Source organism: Gossypium arboreum, chromosome 6 (assembly GCF_025698485.1).
Source record: "Gossypium arboreum isolate Shixiya-1 chromosome 6, ASM2569848v2, whole genome shotgun sequence".
Taxonomy (NCBI): Eukaryota; Viridiplantae; Streptophyta; class Magnoliopsida; order Malvales; family Malvaceae; genus Gossypium; species Gossypium arboreum.
In genome coordinates, this window is record NC_069075.1 from 47,671,058 (window position 1) to 47,674,331 (window position 3,274).

A 3,274-nucleotide genomic window follows, 5' to 3' on the forward strand; every position below is an offset into this window, starting at 1 on the left:
TATGAAGTTGTTATATCCGGCTAAGACCAAGGCATTTGTGCAAGTTATCGAATCCGGATTAAGACCAAGGCAATTGTGCTTGTGGTTATATCCGTTAAATTCAAGAAGGTCGGTTGAAGGTGAGTGTTCGGTGCTGTAATAAATTCAATTAATACGCTCGAAAAACCCATACGATAAGGTATGTTTACATGTGCATCGGAAAAGTTGATCCGCTTTGAAATAGTATTCGCTCAATCGACTAACGAACTTTCGGCTCTTAGATAGGTTGATACCTTGTGTGTATATGTTGATGAAGTGTGAAGTAAGTATGATTATGAGAATGTGTATTAATAAAGTGATTCATTTAGCTATGTGAATGTAATACTTTAGTCAAAGCTGATTTCTTTACTTGAGACTTACTAAGCATTAAAATGCTTACCCCGTTGCTTTGGCTCTCTGTTTTATAGATTTTGCTCGTTAGTATCAGATTCGGGATCATCGAAGTCGAAGTCATCCACACTATCAAAGCCCCCTTTTTGGTACAAATTTTGGTTGAACTTTGAAATGGCATGTATAGGACTACTTTTTCGTTTGTTGGTCATAGACCCCTTTGATTTTGTATAAATTTGGATAGCCATGCGAAAATGGCTTATATACACTTTGGCATGGTATCAGAATCATTTTGTATGTTGTTCATTAAGAGGTATGGAAATGTTGGAAACAATTAGCCATTGGAATGGTTAATCATGATCATTCCTTGTGCCATGTATGCTAAAAGGGCTAGTTGAATCAAAGAAATTATGAAGTAGGTAAAGGTTACCTTGAAAACAGATGCTGACAGCAGCAGTGATGTGGATGTGAAAAATCACTAAAAATAGTAGGAATGGAATTAAATAGTTAATAAATTATGTGAATGAACCTTGATGAATCTACTATCATATGGAAGAAACGAATCGGTCATATAAGTTATATGTTAAGAGATATTAAAGTTCTCATGAAACAGGGCCAGAACGGTTTCTGTATCCCCTGTTCCGACTTTGGAAATTAATTTTAAATTAACCAGAGATAATTAGGAGTCATTCCATATATGTATAGATTCCTATTTGAGTCTAGTTTCTATATAAACAAACGGAATCAGTATTGAAGCCCTGTACAGGGAGATATCCAAGTCGTAATGCATGAAGGTCAGTGTAGTCGATCCCTGTAATAGTGGAGACTTTAACTAATAAACTGTACTAATTGGCCCGCCCAAAAATTCTAGAAAACATTTTGTGGATGGAAATATGAGTCTAATTTCAGGGAAAAATTACGAAACTGATTTTCGAGCCTTGAAACTCAAGATATGATTTTTAAGGCGACAGTGATGCAGTAACTAGCTTGTCTGGAAAATTTTATATGGACTGTGAAAATGATTAAGTCAAGTTTGTGTGCACCTTGTGTTCGACTCTGGTAATGGACTCGGGTACGGGGTGTTACAAAAGGTGCGTTACTATCCTCTTCCATGTCTAGAACAACAAAGTCTACTGGGTATATAAATTTATCGATCTTAACAAGAACATCTTCAATGATAGCCCTAGGAAATCTAATGGTTTTATCAGCCAATTGAATGCTCATCTTAGTTTGTTTGGGTTTCCCAAGACCTAGCTGTTTAAACATTTTATAAGGCATAACATTAATGCTTGCCCCTAAGTCAGCCAATGCATTATGAACATCTAAACTACCAATTAAACAAGGAATCGTAAAACTCTTTGGATCTTTCAATTTGTTGGGTAGCTTATTCTGTAGAATGGCTAACCAAACTGCATTCAACTCCACATGCGACGCCTCATCCAACTTTCATTTATTTGTTAAAAGCTCCTTTAAGAATTTGACTGCATTTGGCATCTGCGGAAGAGCTTCAATAAATGATAAGTTAATATGTAATTTTTTTAATAATTTAAGGAATTTACTGAATTGTTCTTCTGTGCGGTCTTTCCTTGTCACGTTTGGGTATGGCACACGATGTTTGTCTTCTTTACTTACCTATTTCTGATCATTGTGGTCTACCTCACCCTTACCTTTACTTACCCCAGTTTCTTACCTCGATTCTGGTTTAGGTGCAACTAACCCTTCTGCATCTTGAATGATAATTGCATTGATTTGCTCCCTTGGGTTAGATTCAATGTTACTCGGCAGACTACCTTGTGGTCGTTTAGAAATCAGTTTGGCAAGTTGGGCTATCTGAGTTTCGAGCCATTGGATTGACGCTTGTTGACTCTTAAGGGCTGTCTCGGTATTCTGAAAATGAGTTTCTAACACCGCGATGAATTTTGTCAACATCTCCTCAAGGTTCGGCTTATTTTCCTGCTGGTAAGGTGGTTGTTGAGAACCCGGAAGATATTGTGGCCTCTGATTTCCTTGACCGCCCCATGAGAAATTGGGATGGTTCCTCCAACCTGCATTATAAGTGTTACTATACGGGTTATTTTGGGGTCTGGAGTTATTGTTACCCATTTATTGGACTTGTTCCTCCTCGATGCTAGGGTTGAAGGGTTGATATTCTATGCATGCTCCTCCTCCATTCGAATCGCACCTCATCACCGGATGTACCTGAGTAGAACCACACAAATCGCCAATGTTTTTATTTAAGAGTTCTACTTGGTTAGATAGCATAGTAACCGCATCGAGGTTGAAAACACTGGCTGCTTTCGTCGGCTTTGTCCTCATAACTTGCCACTGATAGTTATTCAGTGACATCTTTTCAATAAATTCGTAAGCCACCTTAGGTGACTTATTATTGATAGTTCCACCAGTGGCTACGTCAATCATCTACCGAGTCCAAGGGTTCAGGCCATTGTGAAACGTTTGGACCTGTAGCCAGAGTGGTAACTCATGGTGAGGGCATCTTCGTAAAAGGTCCTTGTATCTCTCCCATGCATCGTAGAGTGTTTCTAAATCCATCTGCACAAAAGAGGAGATATCATTACGTAATTGGGCTGTTTTAGCTGACGAAAAATATTTTAATTAAAATTTTTCGGTTATCTGTTCCCAAGTAGTGATTGATCTTTATGGCAACGAGTTCAACCACTATTTAGCCTTATTCCTCAACAGAAAGGGAAACAACCAAAGGCGAATGGCGTCATCAGAAACGCCATTAATTTTAAAAATGTCGCAAAACTCTAAGAAATTTGCAAGTGAGCGTTGGGATCCTCCTTCTGCAAACCATCAAACTGAACAAATTGTTGTATCATTTGAATTATGTTAGGTCTCAGTTCAAAAGTAGTTGCAGCTACAGCAGGTCTAACTATGCTCGATT

At 38.1% G+C, this 3,274-nt stretch overlaps 1 non-coding gene across 1 annotated transcript; it reads left to right on the forward strand.

The window, feature by feature from the left end:
• Positions 1-2,845: 2,845 nt before the first annotated feature.
• Positions 2,846-2,951, forward strand: LOC128294923 (small nucleolar RNA R71). The gene has a single exon (XR_008285230.1). It is a non-coding gene; the product is annotated as a small nucleolar RNA R71 (small nucleolar RNA).
• Positions 2,952-3,274: the final 323 nt, after the last annotated feature.